We start from the raw sequence: 24,521 nt of genomic DNA on the forward strand, positions 1-24,521 counted from the left end.
TGCTGCACATTCAGCTTCGTCCAAGCCAGCCGAGCGGCCCACGCCTTTTTTTTTTATGCTACATTTTTATGTTTCATATACGTCTATGCGGAGGAGTTAGCCATAGGTGGTTTGGGTCAGCTGTTGTGAAGCCCATGCTGAGGGCTGAGGCAAACTGAGCCGCCGAGGGCCATGACGTGTGCTGTTACTGCATGCGTGTGCACTTTTATACGGCTTTAATTACAGACTGCAAACACAGACAGAGTTGTTTATTCTGCTGCGTAGTATACACTGAGGCCTGGTTGGCACCACAAACACACGTGCCACACACACACACAAACACACACACACATTGCTTTGTAGTAGTAAAAGTATCAGCGCAGCAGGTTGTACCTGCCAGTTGAGTGAGTCACTTGTATTTAATGTCCATGAGTTCAGTCATTTATGGACATCTGAGCGCAGGACATCATCACTAACAGGCCTCGGACATTATGAGGTTCTTCTTCTCATCCTTTTTTGTGACACATCTTTTTGTACTTTGCACACATTAAACAATTTTCCAGAATTATAGTAAGCTATCGCCACCGTAAAGTTGTATTCCTTCAGCTTAAACAAACAGGCTATTTAAAGGGCATCGGCCTAACATAGGCTGCTTTATTTTGAGTAGACGAAGAAGGTATAAATAGACTCCGAGGAGTGCAACAAGCGAATGCTTCATATGAAATGGCTGGCGTTACATCATTGCCTGTGAGAGTGAAGTTCTGGAGAGGCGCTGGGCTCTCTGGGCCAGCCATTATGGTTTGTACTAATGTTCTGGTTTCACAATCCAAACATTCTAAGAGCTGTTATTTGCTCTCTTTTTCCCTTTTACTCAGTAATTCTGCTTCTTTTTTTTTTCAGCCGAGCAAAGCTGTCAACAGAGAGGAGAAGCAGCTTTAAGTGGGAGACAGAAAAGGGATGGAGGAGGAGGAGGAGAGAGACGGGAAGAAGAGAGTTGGATGGAGAGAGAGAACGAAGTAAGTAAAACAACACAAACATCATCACCTGTGGGGTAAAGTCATAACGTGCCACGTGTCCATATTCATATACTGTACGCGTCGTGGGGGGCATGGGTGTACATTTGTCCGTGCACGTGCAGTAAGAGAAAAAGAAGGTCAGTTTGGTTAAAGGATGAAAACGGATGAATGCTTTTTTGGCACCCTCCTGTATTCCCAACCACTCACACAGCAAGGTGTATCTCTGTGCAGACAGTCTGAGGTCTGAGGAGGCAGCGTCCGCCATGTGGTTGGCATACTGCAGCTCATCATTACTGTTGGCTTCAGCTGACGCTACTGAAATGACTTGTATAAGTGAATCAGTGCCGCTGTGAGAAGTTCCAAACTGGTAGTTATAAATCACAGGACAAAACCGACGTCCCCCCATCATGCATCTCTCCCGCAGTAACAGAGCCTGCTCTTTTTCAAACGCAGTATGATGATGAATAGCTGAATCAGCACATTCTGGCACCAGTCTTGTGTCTCTAAGTTGGCTCGTACGTATGTCATCCTGTATGAAATCCTACAGAGAGAGAAAACGTTTCATTTTGAAGTGCGGAGATAATGAGATGAAGATGTAATTTGTGGTGGAGACGTTTATGGCGGCTGCTGGAACCGGGCTGGGATGTGTCCCAGTTGCATTCTGCTTTTCTATATGACTGCATGAAAGATCACAAGATAAATGCAGCTGAAACCACAAAATTTAGACAGTGCTACTGGACACTCTTGTCCTATAATGCAATGCACAGTTGAAATGGCTCTGTCCAAAGGTAACAAAGTGCCTCTAATGTCCAACACATTATGTCTCATTTATTTAATCTGTATTATTTAAGTGTAAAAACTAGGTAGGTCAAAGTTAACGCAATAATAACGTGTTAACGCAAATTCGTTTTAACGGCACTAATTTCTTTAATACATAACTAACTAATAAATAACGCTCCAAACTTACGCTAAATTTTGGTGAGGAAAAACTGGCATGGCTTTTCTCAAAGGGGTCCCTTGACCTCTGACCTCAAGATATGTGAATGAAAATGGGTTCTATAGGTACCCACAAGTCCCCCCTTTACAGACAAGCCCACTTTATGATAATCACATGCAGTTTGAACGCAGTTTGGACTCTTCTACACATTCATTGTGTGCTATTTGTCAGGGTGACTGGCTGTCCCACCTGTATATATAGTAATCGCACAGATTTACTACCCACGTTTCCTTGGGAATCTGTTGTGCCAGTGTCAGCATTGTGCATGATTAGCAATTAAAAACCACAGCCTGTTATTAAGTTGTGGCCACCGTCGGCCAAGTCAACTACTCTGCTGGACACTCAGTGATTGTACTTACAGTCCTCACAGAAGAAATAGAAATGTGATATTTTGACTAATAGTGTGCGAGTTGAAGGAAAGTCAAATCACCTCCGGTTCATTGAGAAAGTTATTGGAACGCAATTTGTTTAAGCTCTGTCCTCATCCCAAAGAGAAATGTTGGTTTGTTACAAAGACAAACGTTGGGAAAATGAACCCAGTGTACCCGCCGTGTTCTTTTCAAGCTGGCATGCTGTTGAACCTAACAATTGGTCTTTCACCAGGTGTTGGGCTGCTGAAGGCGTATTTGTCAATGGGCTGCCATTATTTCATTGACACAAGTCATGTTTTCTTAATCTATAATTACTCTGTAATTGCAAGCCAGCTGTAAAATCACAAGGATGGCTGTTATCTTCGTGCTTTAGGTCTGAGCTGCCAACACTGTCCCAGCGTTTTCTTTTTCATATATATAATTGAAGTGAGACTGCTGGAGAGCGTTCTCCAAGCAGATCCGTTGGATAGTCCTGTGAGCCTTGCATCCAACCTTATATAACATTTCTACAAGAATCCACGCCTATAAACAGAGAATGTGCTCGACAGCAATGAATGCCTACAAAAACTGTCTCAACAGAAAATAGTAAAGCTTTGGCGAAAAGCCTGATTGTGGATGGCTGAGTCTTCCAGATGTTTGATTGCAGTTCCAGTGAAAACAGCTTTTGGGGGAATTGTCCTACCATCTCAATACCTCCCCGCTGATACATTTTATGAGAGAGAGTGGCAGAGAGGATAGTGAAGAGTGAAGCCTGGAAAAAAAGCAGGTATATCAGACTGTTCATCGCTTGGGTTAGATAAAAATTGTATGCCGAATCCACGAAAGACAGAGAGACACAGAGTTCAAGGCTTATAGTGTTTCTCTGTTATCATTCCTCAAGCAAGACACTATAGCCTAGCACGTCCAACACATGGTGCATGCTGCAAGAGGCACCGAGGGAGTGCCTGGCATGATTGGCACGGTGCCGCGGCCTGTGCTGCCTGGTGCATGCCGCTCATTTCTGTGTGAAGCTGAAGCTGTCGCCACATGGACAGCTGGTTGTGAGCTGCAGAGCCCTGCGAGAGCACAAACCGCCACATCCTTTTACGCCATAAGTTGGTGCATAATACACGTAGATCCGCATCAGTTTACCCTCTCTAAATCACTACCAAAGAAATTTGTCTGGGAGACCGTGAAACTGACCTTAGACAAGCGCCTGGAAACAAAATGACACCCTCCGGCGTTCCACAGCAGTGCAACAGGACCCTGTCCTGAGTTAGATGAGCCTGCTTTCAATCAGCGCACATCGGGCTGTATATCAGGTCTAATTAGTGCATGTGGGCCTGCAGCACAGAGCTTGGTGTGAGACATGAGCTTTCCGTGCACCGCGAGCTCTCCCCCGCACGGCACAACCAGACCTCGTGCCTATACGGCCTGCATTGCGTGGGATATGACGCACAACTTTTATGGGCTCGCAAGTTCTCATCTTAACAGCACATGTGTCACAGTCTGAAGATTCCACAACAACTGGATCAAAAACATGCAACGCGTACATCCATATCCGGGCCGCTCTGTCGAACACACGCCTGTGGTGCTCGTCAGTGCCAAACGTCTTACAAGTGTTACAAGAGTGGACAGATTTAGGCCTTAAACAGATAACAGAGGACCGTAGGGAAGGAATGTTGTGGGGGAAAGGTTGAATGATAGTTTGGTTAGATGCGTGAGTGTAATATTAAGGGGTAGTTGGGAGATAAAAGTGCTGCGACTGTAGGAAAGCATGGAAATAAAGTAATGTTACAAAGATTTGTATGAATAACATGATAAACATCTTTGTGCACAAATGAACATAGTGCAATTTATCATAATTTACTCAGCAGTTATAGTTGGCTTGTAGTGAATCTGCAGTTTTAGTGTCTTTTAGTTTGTTGTTTTGGTTTAATGGCCCACAACTTTACTGTTTTGAGTCAGTCTCAACACTCATCAACTCATGTTTTCTGTCTCAGCAGCAGGCAGATTTATTTCTGTGAAAATGCTCTAATAACACTGTACAGTATCTGCCCAGCGCCAAACGGCTGACAGACAAAGATAATAACCAGCTGAGGTGAACATAGCGGAGCATTTAGCAGCTTAAGAGACAAATATGTCCCTCAGGAGAGACTACAGACCAGCGGGTAACCTCGGGGTCTGAGAAGTGAAGCCAATGCAGAAGTGCTTTAAACTTTCATTTTTTCTAATAGCCAGCAGGGGGGCGACTCCTCTGGTTGCAAAAATAATTCTGATTGTATAGAAGTCTTTGAGAAAAATGAACCTACTTCTCACTACATTAATTACCTCAGTAAATATTGTAAACATGAGTTCATGGTCTCAATCACTAGTTTCAAGTCTTCTTCAATACAGCACAATGTTCATTAGTAAATTATGGTCCCATTTAGAGTCAAATAGACCATAAAGCAGGGGATGCTTTAGGGCGTGGCTACCTTGTGATTGACAGGTCGCTACCACTGCGTTGTCCGTGTTTTCGTCTTACAACTTTAACCCTTTCACAGTGTGTTTTCAGTTCATGAAACTTAATTGCAACATTTTGAAAAAAATTCTTATTTAGCGTTCGGTTGTTCTTGGCGCCCCTCGTGTCACTTCTGGTTGCAAAAACTAAGATGGCCAAAATGCCGAACTTGAGGCTTCAAAACGGCAGTCCACAAACCAATGGGTGACGTCACGGTGACTACGTCCACTTCTTACATACAGTCTATGGCAAAGACCAAAGACAGAGCGAAAAGGAGAGTGAATATTAGACTTGTGTTAGTCAGGTGGCCAGAATCATGACTCCAAATGATGTTGCTCTGTGTCTGCTGGATGTGTAAATATGTAAATAAGAAACCTTTTGCTAACACATTCACCAACTTCATAAGTGGAAAATATGTGAATGTCGTACTCAGCTCTTGTTGTGCTGCCCCATATTGTTGAAAAAATAATAATTAATGCTTCTTTAAGGCATTTACATATTGAGTGCATTTCCTTCTTCATAAATTATTTGCAAAGCAGATTTTTCTTCTCCTCTTTTATTGCGATGATTGTGTATGAGAAAATAGTATTTTTGGGCCAGCGTCATGTGACCTGCAATTCCTGTTCCTGGGGTCTCCAGGTTGAGGAGGGGGGATATTGTAAGCTCCAGGAAGAGCACCAGGCTTTTTGTAGTGGCCAAACTGCGGTACTACAACTTCTGTGTTCGTCACGTGATGCCATTCGGCCCAAAAATACTTTTTCCCATAGACTTACATAGGGAAAGAGATGTCTGGAAATGATGTATTTTTTAAGTAAATCAACTTCCCAGTATGAACACTTGAATAGCCCTTATTTATATCATTAGGTCCTAAAGGTCCAGAGTTATTTCCCTTCCTCCATTCATGTGAATGAGACCCAGAACACGGCTGGCGCGAGGGCTGGGAGGCGGGGTTAAAGGAAACCCTACTCAATGGATCAATGGATGCGGAAAATCGCCGGAAGATCCGGGTACTTTATCACTCGGCAGTCGAGCCATTTTGGCTTCATGTGCCACTGAGCAACTCTCATAGGAATGAACGGGAGCCCGCCTACAACGCTGTATCCAGTTCTCTTTATACATACATGTGATATTGCAGTGGAGAGGCGTGTGTTTGTGTGTGTGAGGGGGCCGTGAGTATTTCTTTGAAACAAGCTGCCCCTCAGAGCGTTGTGTACGCCCCTGGCTAGAGGCTGGCCTGAGGGCAGAGATCGGCTGTGCTGTGTGACTTTATTGGGAAAATTAGGGTAAGTGGTGTGGTGGGGAGCTTGTGGGCGGAGGGGAGGGAGAGATACTGACAGGGGAATTTACTTACTGGCCCTCGGGAGACGTTTCTCAGTTACGTTGTGGCTGTTGAAAAACTAATCCTTGCAGTAAATCATGACATTATACATCCACACAGCTAAAATTATCCGGTGAAGGTCAGGCAGAAATTGTGAACAGGGTTTGGCTGCATTCTGACAAAGTGCTAGCAATCCAGAAGTAGACAAACATCCAGATAAACATAGTTCTATCACTCTGGCAGCTTCGCGCAGCTCCCTGACAATGTCCAAACATTGCAATTTCAATTTGCACGCCCTGAATCATTACACAAAATGCAGGTATTTTAGGTAGGCTGAAATTGTTTTATTATTTTTAACACAGTAATTGCAAGGCAAATGGTCTTAATTGTAACCCCAGCCTCCGAAATAAACAAGGCTGAAAAACGAAAGTGGTGATTATGGTTTCCCTTGGCCTGATGTGGGATTTGTGAAGCTGCTGCCAACTGCGTTTTCATGTCACTGTTTCGAGTTCCTGCCCAATATAGACACACTGAATCACTCATCAGAACACATGCTTTAATGGGGGACAGTTCGAAAGGCTCTGTCCAGCACAGGAGAGATACTGAATCTGTCCACCCCCATCATTCCTCCCTCCGTGGAATGTTCCATAGGCTGTAACCTCCACAATTACCCCAGCCCTGTGATGAATGGTGGAAAAACTGGACTTGACAAATAATATCTATCAGTGCTTCTTTTTCCTAGAAAACAGTTAAATAGTCACGGTGCAGCCAGAAGAAATGTACAAATGTCATTATAACATACAGGAAGGATTTCAGTGCCTTTGAATAATGCTAAATGTCTGCGATATGATTTGATATTGGTGCCAGAGCTCAGTGAGAGGCCAAAGCCAGCAGTCTGGGACCTCTGCTTCTCCTGATTTACATGTAGCTGTCTTTAGCAGATGCTTCTATCACCGCATTTATTTTCCTTGAAAGATTGGACTATGATATTAGCAGCAATTCGGTGTCATTAGATATCACCAGTTGCTGTAGAGGTACCTTGATGGATGCGCTGGTGTGTTAACGGCTACTCGACTGAGATGCTCTTTTGTCAGTGCCGTGTTGTGGATTGTAGGGCAGAGGTGAGGGTGTGACCTTTTTTTGCATAGACTTGATTCCTGCTGCCTCAGCTTGGCGTTCTCTCCTCAGATGCCGCTGCCAGGCGCTCGCTATGGCCATTTTGCTACCATGCCAGTGTTGTCCTTGGCCAGACATAGGAAGAAGTGTTGGCAGCACGCAACCCTTCAAACACACACACACACACACACAATGCCCCGAGAGGTCCGAGCCAGTCACACACAGGTGTAATAATTTAGGACCAAAATTAGCTTTTAATTTGTCTGTTTTAGATTGTTTATGGGCATAGGCGGCGCGAGGACGGTATAGGGAAGCTAAATTTGGAAGCTAAGTTAAATGCATCAATCTGGTGCACTATAAGAGCAAAATTAAGAGGCGAGAATTATGAAAAACGTTGTGCTCTTGTAAACAATTTAATCATAAACACATTGGTTGTGCACGAATGGTTACGAGCAAAAAGAGTCACACCTACAAAGCATGGTAAATGAGACAGGGTCTGTGTTTTAAGACGGGTCGCGTGGGTTGCCGAGACGGAAGACAGGAGACGGGAGCAGAGGGCTCCAGGAAGCAGCATGGTCCAGGCAAGAGGTGCTGTAAAGCCACCTTCACCCTGGGCCTTTCTAAGCCGACCTAGAGCCAGTCATGGCGCACCGCCACTGAATAAATGTGCCCGGAGGGCCAGCCAGCGTCAAGGAGACACCGAGCAGCCGTCCCTGACCCGCCGAATTGAATCCCCCAAACTATCTCGAGGAAGAACTCTCTCATATCGGAGCACTTAATATAGAGCTGGAGCCAGGAGGCACTTAGCTTAGCGTAGCATAAAGACTGAAAGCAGGGACAAACAGCAAGCCTGGCTCCGTCCAATGTATAAACAATTGCCCACCAGAAGCTCAGCTCACTAATTAACAGGTTGCATCTTGTTTGTTTGTTTGTTTGTTTAATTTGTACATCAAAATAAATGTAAAAACAGAAATGTAACAAGTGTGGTATTACAGGGACTTTCGTGCTAAAACTATTTCTTGGTTTGTATCTGAAATCTCTCCCTGATTCACTCATTCACTACTCCCTATATAACACTCATTAGTCAATAAGCTGTAAATTGTGACTTCTGACTTACTAATCATCATCATTTTGCATCACCACTGAATGTGATTTTCACATCTAAAATGTAGCACATTGCATTGTGGGATTGTGAGCAGAATGTAGCGTTCACTGAACCCCCTAATAGCCAAAAGTGCATGTAGGGATTTAAAGGGACTGTTTGTAACTTCTTACACGTATATCTAACGGGTCGGGATCCCATGCGCGCTCGCGTGTGGCCGGAGTCTCTGCTCCTCTGCCTGCCTGCCTTCACTCACACACCGCACGCGTTCTCGCTGTCTCGGTCCACCTCTACACGTGCATGCGCGCACACTACACACTGCAGGAGACTTTGTAGCTCTGAGAATATCTAGTAAATGTACAGTGGACATTTGTGTAGAAATAAATGCTGCAGCTCCTCCAGACCAACAGAGGTTTTCCGTGTCTTGTGAAGTGACGGGGCTCCGCAACGAGTTACGTTATCGTATCTGACCGGGTGCCAGAGGGAGACACCGGCACCCGGTCGGAGACGATACCGTTTCTCTTCCTGCTTCAGTCCCGCTGCTTCAGCCCCCGAGGCTGAAGCAGCGGGGCTGAAGCAGGAAAAGCCAACACTAGGATCAGCATTGATGCATGGAGAGCCCTTCGTCTGGTCAGCTAACATTACTGCCAAGCAGGTGAAATATAGAGTGATATTGTGGTTTTAGCTGACGTGTGTCGCCTCACTGTTTTGAGCGATGCTCGTTCATGTCTATTTAGAGCGAGCACAAGTGCGAGCCCGACGCTGACTTTCATTGACTTAACGGCCACAGGTGTCGCTGTTAACAAGCATTTCTGAAAGTTACAAACAGTCCCTTTAAATATTATCTATATATTTTTTATAATAACACAGAACTAATAATTTATGATAATCATAATATTATAATAATTTACTTTCAAAGCACGCCTCTCTAAGTTGTACACTTTACATTCCCTCTAGAATCTTAAAGTTTAACTGCGCCTACGCTCGTCACATGATCTAATAGAGGCTTGACATTGGACAACATTGACATACATATTACCCAGCAATTATCATTGCATATCTGTATATGACAAAAATTGTTTTTATAGTTTTTATAGTTTATGTAGATAAGCATAATTTTGTTATAGATTGATAAAAAAAAAAGACATGATGGAGATGGGATTTTCTGAGGGCATATATAGCAAATGGCAAATGTGAGTTCTTCTTTGAACACAGGCTTATTTCAAAGGTGGCAAATTGAAGCACTCGAAGAGCCCGCTCTCTCTATGGGCATCCCCACTCCACAGGCCCCAGTACAAATACTGTATATTTGCACCCCTGATTTGGACTCTGTAAGCCTTTCCTTTAAAAATCACTGTAATCATTCTGCTGCCTCCTCTACTGTCTGCATTTGGGTCCAGTTCCTGTTTTCTGTATTACCAACCGTGACACTATAATTAAGATCCCTCTACTAGTTAAATCATTTCCTTCTGTAAAAAGGCAGCAGAGCATCTGAACCAAATCCATTTATTCATACTTTTTTTAAGAGAACCTGATAATTGTGGTGGAGTAACCCATTTATTGATGACTTACAGTAATACCATTTATACCTGCAGAGATAATTGCTCATTATAATGTGAGAAACTCACTAAAATCTTCTGTTAATAAGTCCATAATACGGTTATTCCACCACAAATGTATGTCAAGTCTGAAATTGTAAATGTTTAAAAGTTGTTTTTGAATGGACTTTGGTTTGAATGCTCTAGAGCTGCTCCAGAGCTCCTTTTTGGACAGTGAGACAAACTGAGGTCAAACTGTCCATTGGTCTGGAATAGCTTGTACTAATGCAAAAAGTAAAAGTTTCATGTTGAAGGAGGATAAACACCAGCCAAAATGGATTTGTTTCTGTGAAGCATCACTAAGTTGATAATAGTATTTTGAAAGTCATTAGTTATAAAAATTTATTAGCCATTGTTGTTCTACATTCACACAATGATCAATTACACTGATATCATAAAATGCTTAAGTGAAGAAAATTGTCTCTTTCAAGTGTCTTGTCAGCATTTCAGCTGCACAGACGTTCCAAATTCAATATTGCTCCAATTTCATCCTAGAAGTAACTCCCTGAATAGCTGGTGGAACAGCTTATCTGTCACAACAGGAGCTACCTTGAGTAACCCTCTCTCTCTCTTTGCTTTCCCATTCTCTGTCTCTCACTCTCTCTTATACAGACACATTTACACTCACGTATACAGCTGCAAAAACACACACACCCGTGCGTGCATGCACACCCATTATTAATCTAATTTGACGCTGACATCGAGACTTTAAAGAGATTGTAGTCGCTCCCCAAGCTGAGGACGAGGTTCATCCCGTGGAGATATTTTAATGAGGGAACACAGATCCACATAGGCGTTAGACATTACCTCAGTTCATCCCTCATGTTTCCTCTCATTTCTCAACCCATGTATCTCCCTTTCTCTCCCTCAGTATTTGTCAAGGCTAATTTGCTGCTGTATGAGAATTGGTTGTTATTTTTGCTTTGCTTTGCTTTGCCATTCATTCCCCTTATTACTCTTCCACTCTATCCTCAATCTGTATTTCATTTTTTTATCTCTTCAGAGCTGCAGCAGTGCTGGACAGAGACTATAGGCTTCTCTTCAGTCCCAATAATCTGTAAAGACATATCACCTGATGAAAGTGATGATGGGGCAATATTGCAGACGTTTACACTGGGAAAATTTAAACTGTAGCATATGCTCTTGTTTGAATTGGAAGGTGTGTGATCTTGTGAATGGCCACCGTCCAATCCTACGTTTGCAACCATAACTAGGCGCAGGAGGCCTGACAAGCTTTCAGTGGTGTGTATAGAAACTGCAAATCCGGCAGCAGATATCCTCAAAGTTTAGAGGAGAGTGTCATATTTGGATTAAACAGTGGGGAAGACCTCCCTCATCGAATATCAACCCAAACTCCTTTGTTTGCTCCAGGTTAATAACGTTAGCTAGCTTACCATGTTAGCAAACAATGATGGTTGAATATTAATTATTATCAATTTATGAGATCCACTGTACGGATCAAGCCCACGATGTGCAAGTAATATCCTGGTGCGCTTTAAACAAATAATTTAATGAAAGCTATAGGGAGTCATATCTAAACGTTAACTTAGTTTAAAACAAAACAATATGTTGACTTACCCTAGTGGGCAGGGGCATTGTTTTTCCAGTATATGTTTGTCCTTGTCAAGATGTGGGATGTCTGACGCTTGCAGATATCATAATATTCACAATATTCCGCCAATAAATTATATTGTATGTAACTCTCAAATGCATATTGTAGTCATATCTGTCTACTTCTCTGATATTTCAAAATGATTGTTCCAGAAATCTGCTGTGATTTCCTTTGGAATATCTCTCACTGATATAGTTCAAAACAACATATTGACTTGCCGGGTGCAAAAGCTTGACAGGCCTAGCAACAGTAACCAAGGGGGCAAGGGCTTAGCAAAGGGTGAATTTGCTCTTTAATAGTGATCACTTTCTAACATAAAGTATGTTTGTGTGAAAGAAAATAGTCATGACTAAAGGAAAAAAAGTGAAGGCTGGCTGGCAGTGGGTTGTTTGGGACTTACCTTGAGCATCAGCATCAATGGCTAGCTCAAGCTCAAGATCCCTGGCAAACTCATGGTTTTGATTTCTCTGTGGTAGAAGATGTTGGTGGACTTCTTCCCCTGCGTCTGGACAGAAGAGACGGCGTTACAAGAAGCCCTCTGCCTGGACAACACAACCCTACTGTTACATCAACCCATGCACCAGCCCAGCCCTTCTCTTTCAGCCTGGTTTTGCATCCTCTGCTTACGCCAATAGTGAAGGAAGGTACCAATAACCGGATCAGCTTGCTGAAGTGCCTGCAGGCCAGCAGAGGTCAATTAGAACAATTACAGCAGATTGTCCATGTTCAAGCTTACCCTCTCTGGTGGCTAGCTGTAGGGTTACACGTAAGGCTGTTCCTGGTAGGGTTTGGTCCATATTTTGAAAGGCTCCTGGCATTGGTTGCTTTGACAAGGCATCTGCGTTCTTGCTGGTGTGGCCTGGATGGTACCGGATCTGTAATCAAACACAGACAGTCCAGCAACCCACCATAAAGTATCTAAGTGGCTTAAATGGTTCTTGTCAGTCCAAACCAGACATTTATGGCCCCACAAATGCTCCCTGAACTTTTCAGTCTTGCCCACTTCATGCCGAGGAGCTCTAATTTCATGGAGCTGTAGTTTTTCTCTGCATGGTGTCGGCTTCGACTGGCATAGATGACTGGCCTGCCTTTGCCATACTGCTTCTGAGACGGGACTGCGCCCAAGCCGCTGTGACTGGCATCAACCTCAAGGATGAAGGGGAGGGAGAACTTAGCAAAGGTCAAGATGGGTGTACTTACTAGCCCAGCCTTTAGCTCTTGGAAGCTCATCTCGCAGCTCTCCAACCAGGCCTACCCCAGCATCGGCCTTTACGAGTCTTTACTCCCGAGTCTTCAACCGCCAGACAATGCAGTGGTGCAGCCAGTTTTAAAACCCCATCCACAAAGCGGCTGTAATAAATGGCGAAGCCTAAAATGGATCTGAGTTCAGAGATGTCAGTGGAGTGAGGCCAGTTGGCAACTGTAGAGATCTTACTTGGGTCAGTGGAAACGCCTTCCTCTGAGACAAAGTGGCCCAGGTGCTGAACTTTTTTGTAGACGGAGCTTCTACAGCTTGACCTTGAGCCAAGGACTCCTCTTTTCAGGGGAGAGGAGGGGCATCCTTCTTGGTCTTGCGGTTTAACTGCCGGTAATCAGCACACAGGTGGAGACTGCTGTCTTTATTCCTAACCAGGACAATGGGGAAGGCGTATTGGATACTACTCGCCCTTATAATCTGGGTCTCTTGCAGCTGGTGTGTGTGGGCTTTAACCACATCATAGTTGGAAGGAGAAATGCAATGATACCTTAGCCTTACAGATATGAGTAGGGCAATGTCATGTGAGATAAGGTTGGTACAGCCAAAGTCACCCTCAAAAGCAGACAACACTGACTCATGTTTCAAAAGCAGTGGTCTAACCTGTCTTTGCACTGCCTCTGGGAGAACAGATAAATCAAGGGCTCTAATCTGCTCCTGTACTGTGTTAGCCTTCCCAGCTTGGGAGTTAACCGTTACAGTGACTCATCCTGACTGTTGGGGTATTTGTTAAGAGCCTGAGTGAGCAGCATGAGGGAAGCATGACTGCAGAAACACCAACATTAAAAATCGGTATGTAGGCTGTGTCCAGAGCAACACAAACAAAGGTAGGAGACACTGACAACCCTTCAGGTAGGTAACTGTCATTGGTCAACAGCTCTAATAGGACTGCACCAGTGGACCCAAACTGAGCGGAACAAGTGGCAGCTACCACTTTGATGGTGCCACCTGGTATGTGAACCGGTCTTCTACCACAAATATTAGCAAGGCCTGGCTTTGAACTAGGGGACTGGATTTCAGCCTGGTGACACAACTGGAGAGCTCGCTGCCATGGCTCGGGAGCATCCTGTACTGCTGGAAGGGCAAACAAATCAGGGCCATATTGGTTAAAAAGCTCATTGTAACAACCACAAATGATGTTCATGCCCAACGTTCCCGGAACCTCAGGAGGGGTGGACTGCTCATTGGGGGTCTTTAACTACCAGCATGCCGCGCTTAGGAATGGTTTTGCTGAGCACATCAACATCTGACTCATCTAACCCATGTGCAGCTTGTAATTTCAACCAATGACAAGACTGAAGTTTATCCTAAAAAGTTTTCCTTAAGAAACTTTCCACAGTGGTAAGTACCATAGACCCTGTGTCACTAAGCACTTTACCTCTAAACCAAGCTAACCATCTCCTGGCATTAGTATCAGACAGTGGTATCAATCTTCTAATTCACTTAACTCTCAGTTAGAGAGTAAACAAGTCAATTTCTTAAAATACCAAACTATTCCTTTAATATCTTTAGAAATGTTGAATCTACATTAATTCCAAGACCTGGAGCTAACTGTCCATCTGCCATTGGTTTCCAACAGTAATAAGAGAACTAAACAAAGAAAAGGCAACAGAAAGAGAGAAAGGGAGCTGTCAGTACTATCTGATGTGACCTGAGAGCTCAGATTCAGGTATGAAGCATGAATGGAGTGAGGTAATCTTGGACGTCAGTGAGTAGCAAACAGAAAAGGAGTGTGACTGTCCCCCAACTGAACTTTAGTTGATCAATTAACTCCATTATGTTAATCTGGGATGCACTCCATGTTCCCTGTGGCTCTCAGTCCACCCAGGAACCCGGGATGAGCCAAGACACAGAGGATGGGGAGACGAGTTCATTTCCTGCCTAACGGTGAATGAGGTCGTCAAATGGGCCATCCGTACTCCTGCGAAGTCACCTCAGTGTCTGTCGCGGCCTGGAATTACAGCACATGTCTTATGAGTTACCACTTTGATGTCTTTAAAGAAAACACACTCAAATGAAGATTCATCAAAGACGGTCCAGGCTATTTTTATTTGAGTTAATTTGCCAAAGCTTTAATAGGGCCCAGATTCTTTTATACAAGATACCATTTAAACCTGATGACCTGAGGGGCAGAGTCAAACATGCACGCACGTACTCTGACATGTAAATGTTCAAACCTGAACAGTCTCACGAACGAGCTAAAAAAAACACAGAGCTAAAAAAACACAGATGCATCCTTGTTTCCACCTCGTCCAGGTGAGTGGTAACATCTGCAGCTTTTAAGAGGAACAAAGCAACACAAAGCAGTTTTTGTGTCGGTCAGAGAGGTTGTGACTGCGCTGAAGCATGCATCCCAAGGGTGATTCATGACAGTTAAGTACCCAGGGTCCATTGCTTTGAGCTGACGCATCAAATCAAGACCACTTCAATGACCCAGAGAAGCAGCCGTGACTAAAAATAAAGAGGCAGAAAGGCCAAGAATAGCCTCAGCATGAGAGGAAGGAGTGAATTACTGCCGCGATAAGCCATGATTCCTACACATGCAGTTGGATCACAATGTGGCGGGGGCATGCAAATTGGTACCAGCTGTGTGGCCTTGGAGTATGCTGTTGCGGACAGGAGACAGGGTCCAACTATGTGAATTAATCATTTACTCATATAACACAGCCACGTTGGAAACCTCAGGCACTCACTGCATTTATCTCCATTCATGTGTGGTGGCACTCATGCTTGGCGTTGTGTGCCACAAAACAAAAAACAATGTCGGCCTCAGTGCCCACCACCTAGTCCATTAAGGTTGCCGAGGGAGAATGCTCGCTCATTCGGGATCAATCATCTCAGCACTCTGAATCATGAGCAACATGTGCTTCTCACCATTCCATCACCCAATATCATACTCTCTATTGATAGTCCAGAGAGTCGTGGTGTCAATCTGTTTCCAAATTTGGCTTTCGTGGAAACCATTTGGCCCACATTTGGGTTTTAGATGGATTCCTGAGATTTAGCACTCAGTTTTCTAGGAACAACATATTCTGGGAATAGTCCACTATATAGTATTTCAGAGAATTATATTTCACTGGAATTTGTGATTTAGGAAAGTGTTATTTTGAAAATGGGGCCAGGAGGAGACGCAGCCAGCAAATAAAGTTTATTGCCATGAGAAACCCAGACCTTCAAGGGAAGTTATCGGCGCTGAGATGTCAGTAAAGTCGTCGCTGACACGGTGCTAAGGAGACTACATCCATGCTGAACGCTATGGACGTGCAACAACTACTGCCAGGTCTTATAAACTTCTGAGTCCACATACATAGAATCACACACCTCATTTTACAGATGGGGGATTAAACACTTAGCATCATGATGACAGAATTTTAACGGCTGCATATGCATACACAAAAATCATTGCCTCTTTGAGTTGTTGGTTTACAGGACAAGACCCCCATGTGTTACTCAGTGAAGCCTCTGTTTATGGTGCTGTTTTTACAGGTCTATAAAATATTAGTCTGAACCACTCTGCTCTTGTGTGTGTGGAAAAGCCACATCTGAAGCCTGCTGGTTTGTCATGAGTGGCTGTGGGGAATAAGAGCTAATGCCGTGGCTTGGGACCCTTCCTATAACAACACAGACTCCTTCAAGGGTCCCACCATGACAGCCAAGACCACTGCTCGGGCCTCGCCTGCTGTATATACTTCAAACATTGAACACGCTACAGGGGACCCGTGCCGTGTTTACTGACGGACCTGTCTGGCCTGTTGCCAAGAGCAGCTCTCAGACACAAGTTGTTCCTCTGACATCACTGCATGTCTCAGCCTGCGAGGGGATGGTAGGCAGACCTGAGTGGAGCTATAAGAAACCATCTCAGACCAAAGTAGCTATGCATGAACATGTATCTCCAGTCTCTAGAGAGGCAGGACATCCAGAGAGATAAGTTTGTCTTGCATCATTGCTTCAGCCTGTCCGGTCTGCTTTTTTTCTTGTCCCTTATATCTTATGATATCTTATATATGATATCTTTGGTAGCTAAATGGATTAAAATAAATCTTCCAAATAATAAAATGTCACTAATGCTGCTTCCTCATAAAACCAGGACCACTCTTTCTTTATCAGACAGAGAGAGCCACAAAGTGACAAAGAGAAAGTGAAAACACAAGTTATTTTTCATCTGTATTCAATAATTCATCACTCTCTGCAGAGTGAAATAGAATAGAATAAACTTTATTGTCCAGCTGTGGCCGTAAAAATTGTCTTTGGAAAATAAAATATAAACACAAAACATGTCCACAAGATAAAAACATCATTGTATTCATACCCATGATATACAGCCTACACTCTCATTTAATATAGTTATATTACTGTAGTTTGTTGACCACATGAATTGCATTTGGGATAAAAGAACCCTCGTTGATCTTTTTCTTTGCCAGGGTTATTTTACAGTGTTGCCCTGAGGGGAGCAACTCAAGATCAGGGTGGAGGGGTTGTGTTTTGTCATTGATGATTGACAGGGCTTTCCTGTGTACAGCTGTTCATTAGAGGTCATCTAATGACTTTTGTTGGTGGACTTCTATTTTCACTGCTGTCTTAACAATTCTGGTCAGCTTGTTTCTATTTAGTAAAGTCAAGTGCCCATACCTGACAGAGATATTGAAAATCAGTTCAAACTCAAACTTTTAATCGATTTCTACCAGCTATAGAGCCCAAACAGAAAACCCACATGCCCATGTATAAGCTCTCGACAGATTTCCATTAGCAAAGCCAAGAGTTCTGCTCAAATTGTGGAGGTGAATCCAGCTCCCACCATATCAGGTAAATTTAAAACTAACTGTGAAGACAAACAATATTTCCTTATTTGTTTTTCTTGGAAAGACTGCAGCTAACTATACAAACCAAAAAATGCAAAAAGCATTTTTGTTTTTCTAATGAAAAGAATTCCCCCCCCCCCCCTCCTCTGTCCGCAAACAGGAACAACTAATGCAACTAATTCTTTGCACATCATTACAAGGAGAATGTTTGGAATCTAACATACACACACATAAACAGACCGAGTTATATTTGTATATTCAAGGAATAACTGAGTCTGTGAAAAATGTAAATAACTCGAAAAGACAAACTGAATCTGTAGAGGAGCTATAAACCATGAGAAAATAAGAAAGGGAGAGAGAGAGGGAGAGAAGAAGAATTAGACAATAAGGTATTATGATGGAAGATGGCCTGGGGTGTAGTATCTGGTGTACACACCATATGCACCACTTTGACACTGCATGCATGCATTTACCAGACACACACACACACACACACACACACACATACACAGTACAAAGTGCATGCATCCACCAACCCAGCAGAAGGAATGCGGGTCCAGTAAATATCTAAAAGGGGAGAGTTGACAGATGGCAGTCCTGAACACAATAATTACCACATACTTCCCACCACTGTGCATGTCTGCTACATCCTCAGCTCCTCAGGCCAACTCCCTCTAACCCAAACCAATGGCGCAAAGAGCCCACACAGCAACTTCATCCAGTTTAGGTCTCACAAAGAAGCCTGGCTTTGGATTAGCAGCTAAATCTAACCCACAACACATATAGGCTGGCTAGCTGTAAACCAGAAGCATTAGCCCACTAACATATAGGTTTAAGCTACCTCGAATCATGTATTACTGCGGCCTAGATCAGCTCCGACCGCAGAAGCTTATAACCACAGAGGCATCGGAGGAGCCATTGTCTGCCTCTCTCACCAAACCTACCGTGACAGACTCCACTAAGACCATGTTTAGACCCCGGGGCTGCTTCTCACACCATAAACGCTCAACTTCAATTCACTAGCTGCCTGCAGCTCCCATCCAACCCACAGGTATGACTACGCACGCTAGGATGGCCAAGACAGCGTAATCAGCAGATTGGGGGTTGGAATCCGCAACCATGAAGATGAGTGATGCCCACCATCACGATGTCATGAAAACTAAGCTGCACCTCACTGCACAGAGGCTCCCTGGACCTTAAAAATGTCTCGCTTTGCCATGTGGTCTCCCTTGATAGAGTTCAGAGCCAAACAAGAGGTTCACACTGGAGGAAGACATCAACATTGCAACAAGTACTTACGAGTCCAGTTTATTTCAACTCGTTGCTCAAGAGCAGCAGAGCTTCAAATGTTTACACCAGAGTTCTCAACCTTGGGGTTGAGATGCTATTTGTGGTTGCTTAATATGCAAACAGGGTCACAGGAGATTTCTCAAACGCGTATGTGGATGTTTGATTTATTTAGATTAAAATTGAGGAGCTTTAATTAAATCATAATGTCTATGTGATCTACTTAGAGTTTCCTCAATGCTCTTGAAAACAGCATTACAACATTGAGAATTTGGGGACTTAAAATCTGTCAAAAAGGTTAAGAAATCCTGATTCAGACGTAACAAATAAAAAAATGTTGCCTTGCAAATCCAACCAACCACACAGAACACATTTATTACATGACTCAATGAAATGTGCCAAGAGGCAATGGATAAGTAAGGGTTTAAGGGATAGATCAGGGATTGTGAGCTGGATAAAAGTGTGTTCTGTGTGTGCACAAACGACTGGAGGCAGTCTGCTCCCTCTCTCTCACTGTGATCTTTCAGCACAAGGTAATGATGAAGGATGAACCAGCCTTCCAGGGTTCACTGAGTTGGTCTACAAGCACTCCACTGACCCCCCTCTGTGCACTCAGCTCTGATGCTTGGCCATGCAAGGAATGTTCACACATGCGGATACAAACACAAACACTCAGGCATGGCCTGAAAACTGGTAGCAGGCTATCTAACATTCCTGACCTGGACGACATTAGCTAAATTTGGAGACAAAACAAAACTGCAGCACTGGTTGTTTGTTCAAATGCCATAAATGAGCTATGTTTATGATTTTCTCAGAAGGACCTCGAGTGGCCGTGCGAATTATGACTGTTGTCTGTCAGAAGGAAAGGTGGAAGCAGCGTGATGTTGTCAAAGTACCGCAAAAGCTCTTAGGGAAGAGGTCTGAATGGATGGTTGGGTGACACCAGCAACTGCTGTTGTGTCCACGTTTACTACCAGCTTTCAGCTTTGTTTTTACCATGACCCTAAACTTAACCAGATAGTCTTTTTTTTTTTTTTTTAACCCAAATCATAATATGTTTCTAACCTTAACCAAGAAGTTTTTTCTCTAGAGATGGACATGTCAGTCCATTGGTCAGTCTGTCCACCACTTCAGTTCAGAATTAAGCATCTCAACAAATATATGATGGATTGTCATTAAATTTTGTACGGACATTCATGGTCATCAGAGGATGATCCTCGGACTTTTCAGTTATTCAAAGAATTTTCTTAACATCTACTAGATTGGTTGCAAGATACATCTCTTGCACTGGGATGCATCATCGGGGTAATGGGGGTTTCGGGTCTTTCAACATCAGACCCCCTCGCCCAGGTGACCCAGTCGGGGTTGAACAAGCCCCAGCTTGCATCCCAGCAGCAACAAGCCATGGACCTGCCCTCTTTATCCATCTATTTTGCCACGTTAACGACTTCCTGTACCTCTTTCCAGCTCGGTTCCTACATGTCGAACTTATAGGGGGTGCTGAGCTTATCAGGGCTTTGTTGTAGCCAAGCTCCTGCCCTCTTGCTGGGTTACTCAGGTAGGGGTTGGCAATGAATGATGTCTGCTTCTTGTCCCTTTCTTTTCATTCGGGTCATGAGCTTTTCCTCACAGTTCTGCTAGTGGCTGGTTTTCCTCTTCATTGGCCACCTTGTACTGCTTCTTGAGAGATCTCAGATCCTGTTGCAACTGTTGTATTTTTGTGGCTCTGCAGTTCTTGTTGTAGAGTTTTCTTGTTGCTCTTTTCAATGAGGCTGAATCTCTTAGACGCATAGCTGATAATGACGGTTGTCACTGAAGCCGTTTGTCATCGTCAACCTTGGCTTTCGTTTGTCGCACACGTCTTCTTTGAACTGCTACCATTCACTCTTGTTGTTTGCTGGAGGCCATTTAATCTGCTGTCGAACTATTCTGCATGGGGTCGGGGGTATGGGCACGTGGAGGCACTGGGCTCCTGCATCTCACCAGGAGGTGATCCTGTGCGTTGCACCCTGTCCAAACCCTTCATTCTGGCCTGATGGATTCTGAGGCTGTGCAGATTCTTGCACTGTTTGCCACTGATGCGTCTTGCATTAATCATCGTCTGGCCGTTAGCATGGGTCAAAAACCTTGGGTGTGTCCTGTTGGGAATCTCATTCCCCCCTCTCAGGATCCTCTGGAGGTTTGATTCAGAAGGTTAACTCTTAGCTTGACTTGGTTTCTTTAGTATGCTAACACACTAAACTAAGATGATGAACATGGTAAACCTGCTAAACATCAGCATGTTGATCTTGTCATTGAGAGCATGCTGTCACGCTGATGTTTGCATCTCACTCAAAGCTCACTCTGTAGACACTTCACCTTGTTTTAACCAAATCCATGATCTTCCCCTAACCTTAGCCAAGGAGATGAACCAAATCATAGTGGTGTCAGACCAGAAATGGAGATATGAATAATTTTGGTGACAGCTACATCCAGTTTTTATCTGGAAAGTAGTGACAAAGATGCTGATAGGAGCACAGGATCAGAAAACACCCACAGCTTTTGGAATTGCTTTTATAACACATTAATAAAGTCAGCCAACACCTCTGGTGCAGAATAATATAGCATTGGCTAACAGTGATAAGTAGCTTTTTTTTTTGCGAAAGCCCCCTCAGAGCTTTTATATGAAGTTCATGGTGTTTATCCAACTGCTTCTGTGTGTTTGGTCCAACATCACTAGATTTTGATTTTCCCCTTTCTCATTTTTCTGCTTCTATGTTTACCCCGTCTGTTTCTTTCTCCCTTTCTCTTTCTCCGGGTCGAAGAGTAGTGGAGAGGGGAGGGGAGAGAAAGTGAGTAAGAGCGAGCCTTCCAACCTCATAAGACTGGTCTCCATCAGCCATGCATCAACCGCAAGCATTGGTAACCACACTCTCAAATGCTTATGTCAGATGTTATAAAGTGCCCATGTGGGCCTTATGAAGGACCCCTGTGTGCCATCTCTAATAAAGGGCCCTTCTATCCCCACGGCGACTCACAGAGTGGTCTGGCTAGGGGCTCAATCCTAAAAATAAAGAAACATGCATATGCATTTTAGGAATTGGTATATTTATGTTATAGAGAATTCATGCACACTCACTGACACATACACCAGAGATTTATTTAGAAGAGAAATTAAAAAAGAAAAAAAAGAGAGGGCACTTCATGGGTTTTAATTAAAACTATTCATTACAGTTTTACAGTCTGACAGCAGCACTAAAATAGGCAGTCTTCTGACTCTCTTTTTTCAGTCAGCATCAGGATGAGGTTGGGAACATGTTGGTCAGCAATGTTGTTTACAGAACTGCCAAGCACATAAATTCATCTTCACTCCCTGTGAGCTGACATATTGTCAAAATAGTAGCACTTAATCAGTGAGATTTCCCCAAGGAACAAAATGTACAGAGCAAACAGAAACACCCTTGCAGAGTTCGTACCTCCCACGACTCACACCAGAGAATTTGTGTCTCAAAGCACTTCTGGCACATGAAATAAAGGAGCTGTACATAAAGCCAGGCTGACAAACCAGTTAACCAGCCCTATACTGCTTGATCTGGATGGGAAATGTGGGAGTAAGAGGCTTGATATTTAGAAAGTAAGTTCTTTAAGGAATTTGAAAATGTTTCCTACTTAAAGTCAGGATTAAATGAAAAATGCCTTTTTAACCTTTTCGATCACATCCCTGGTCATATTGTGCACCTAAAAAGACAACATTTTTTATTTCTTCTTATTTTTATATCGAAATCCAATCATCTTCTCGTCCAAAATATGAATGTGTGCTTACATAAGCTAGTACCAACTAATATCATGACATCCATCCAACAATCAATATATAACTTTTCGCAACAACATTCTAAGCCAGCCGGCCTTTTAGCAGTCCAACCAAGTGCGAAGGATTTGATTTAAATCTCTCTCGTAACTGTTCACTGCTCGAATATTCTGTTTCAATGGGGAATACTCACAGTACCGAAGCGAAAGACTATCTAACTTTCGTTTCACTTGGACTTTAAAGCCGCTATTAGCAATATCCTTATCTAACTATAAAGCGAGGAATCTCTGTCTGTCTGTCTTTCTGTATGTCCCTCGCATATCTCGAGAACCGCTCAATCGATTGACTTCACACTTGGTGGGTGTATTGCTGGGGAACCGAGGGAGTGCAGTGTCGAATGTGGTGCAATATGACCGGATGGTGGCGCTAAAAAAAATAACTTTACATTTTGGCCTGTAACTTATGAACCTTAACTCTCAGAAACAAAATTATTTTTTTCCCTGGATTTTGTTCAGACGTATATATCCATATAAGCCTCCATTTGCGTCTAGATTGATTTTCCACCATTTTGAATTGTGTCGAAATCAGATTTTTTGCTACTTTGAGCAATCGTCACCTAATTTGGTACAGAACATTATGAAAAATGTCATGTCTCCTGAACGCTTTGTGCTATTGCGACCACATTTGGTGGACATGTATAGATATAATGTCTGAGTAACCATAGCAAATTTGGTGCAATTTGGCCAATAGGTGGCGCTGTAGCAGCATCATCTAACTATAAAGGAAGGCATCTCTGTCTGTCTGTGTATGTATGTATGCATATTGTGTAACTGTCCTTTGTATATCTCGAGAAACGTTCATCCAGTCATCTTCATACTTGGCGGGTGCAAGCAGTCCTTCTGGGAGCCAAGCAATCGGTATGTTCCGGACGGGCACGCACTCCGAATGGGCACTGCACTAGTGTTAACAATGGATCACATGACTGCTTGAATGTGAAAGGGGTCGCTCATAGTGATGAACCGACAGAGAATTATCATCTGCCTCTGCGACTCCTCTCATCCCTAGAGAGCATTAGGCCTATAGCATCTTTAGGCTCATCGTTTTGGTCTTCTGGCCTCAACTCATACCTCTCTCTCGCTATCCTGGGCGCATAACGCAGCTGTTTTTAGCATAGAAGCTCTAAAAACAGAATGTACACTGATAGACTGCCTGCCTGACAGACTAGCTGGTGAACATAGTGGAGCATTTAGCAGCTAATGAGCCAGATATTCCCCTCAAGAGTGTGTAGAGGCCAAAAACAGCGCTAAAAGGAGAGTGAATACTGGACTTGCACTCGTTATAGGGTGACCAGAAACATGACTCCAAATGAAAGCTAATGTTTCTTCATATCTGGCTGTGCAAATAGACAAGTGTTTGCTAACAAGTCCTCCATATCAAGTTAAAAGGTGATACTATCTCAGTGTTGTGTTTAGAGTTTGTTTCTGCTGCCCTTAAGTGGCTACAAATATAAGTTATTGCAGGTTTAACTAAAGTAACAAAAACGTATGGATGACTTTAATTATTCCACGTGCAGTGTGCACTATATTGACAGCAGAGATTAACCTAGTTTAGCCCAATTTAGATCAGTTAATAAAGTGTAGTTTGTCATAACGGGTGGAAGTAACAAAAATGAATTGATAAAAATGGAGGTGAAAAATTAAAAAGTGATAAATTATCAAGTGATTTGATTACTTTAAAGCCTATTTGACTAAAACAGTCATGATATGATGAAAACAGAGCATGTTTCATAATTGTCACCGTCT

At 43.4% G+C, this 24,521-nt stretch overlaps 1 protein-coding gene and 1 long non-coding RNA gene across 4 annotated transcripts in view; one reads left to right on the forward strand and one right to left on the reverse strand.

Moving 5' to 3' along the window:
* The window catches only part of nkx2.5 (NK2 homeobox 5), a 29,275-nt gene extending 17,578 nt beyond the window's left edge, over window positions 1–11,697 (reverse strand). Inside the window, exon 1 of one of the 2 annotated variants that reach the window (XM_074648196.1) lies at window positions 11,558–11,697. The gene's annotated coding sequence lies outside the window, so the exon portion shown is untranslated. The remainder of the gene's footprint in view (window positions 1–11,557) is intronic. The other variant, XM_074648197.1, reaches the window with a different exon arrangement.
* LOC141775141 (uncharacterized) lies at window positions 679–22,661 on the forward strand. 2 transcript variants are annotated; one of them, XR_012595558.1, is made up of 3 exons: window positions 679–777; window positions 880–995; window positions 21,737–22,661. It is a non-coding gene; the product is annotated as an uncharacterized LOC141775141 (long non-coding RNA). The 2 variants fall into 2 exon arrangements; XR_012595559.1 differs by having other exon boundaries at window positions 21,742–22,661.
* The last annotated feature ends 1,860 nt before the right edge of the window (window positions 22,662–24,521 follow it).

Source organism: Sebastes fasciatus, chromosome 10, assembly GCF_043250625.1.
Source record: "Sebastes fasciatus isolate fSebFas1 chromosome 10, fSebFas1.pri, whole genome shotgun sequence".
Classification (NCBI taxonomy): domain Eukaryota; kingdom Metazoa; phylum Chordata; class Actinopteri; order Perciformes; family Sebastidae; genus Sebastes; species Sebastes fasciatus.